The sequence below is a fragment of the Capsella rubella genome, unplaced genomic scaffold, assembly GCF_000375325.1.
Source record: "Capsella rubella cultivar Monte Gargano unplaced genomic scaffold, Caprub1_0 scaffold_6, whole genome shotgun sequence".
NCBI lineage: Eukaryota > Viridiplantae > Streptophyta > Magnoliopsida > Brassicales > Brassicaceae > Capsella > Capsella rubella.
Genome location: NW_006238918.1, coordinates 15,861,007 through 15,861,238, shown reverse-complemented (window position 1 = coordinate 15,861,238; position 232 = coordinate 15,861,007).

Genomic DNA, 232 nt, shown 5'->3' with positions numbered 1-232 from the left:
GTTTTATATTTGAAAGTTGAAAGTGAATTTAACTTTATAACCATGTCTCATAACAGTTATATCTGATCATGTTTTTTTTATGAGAAATAATTCAGATAATGTTTGTTTTCGAATTATAAGTTCCCATCTTGTATCCATTCCTATAAGTTTATATTTTTTTAATAAATAACACCATTTACATGTAACTAAATATTATTTTAATATATGTAAAATTTCATATAATCGTCCAAAA